Source organism: Gekko japonicus, unplaced genomic scaffold (genome assembly GCF_001447785.1).
Source record: "Gekko japonicus isolate JY-2015 unplaced genomic scaffold, Gekko_japonicus_V1.1 scaffold2841, whole genome shotgun sequence".
NCBI classification, from domain to species: Eukaryota; Metazoa; Chordata; class Lepidosauria; order Squamata; family Gekkonidae; genus Gekko; species Gekko japonicus.
The window spans coordinates 122,839-123,039 of NW_015164281.1; positions in this window are offsets into that span (position 1 = coordinate 122,839).

Consider the following 201-nt stretch of genomic DNA (forward strand, 5'->3'; position numbering starts at 1 on the left):
TTTAAATTACCATGGTTAGAGCAGCAGAGAAAGAGAAGGATCATGAGGTAGGAACATGTTTGCAGAACACACATGCCCTGAGCAATATGGAGAAGGGAAGGCAGAAAGAGGGAGCAAGCAAAACTGATGCTAAAAAAGAAAAAGAAAAAAGGTCTAATGTTAGAGGCTGGGTTGAAGTTGGGCCCCAGGTCTGAAAAGATA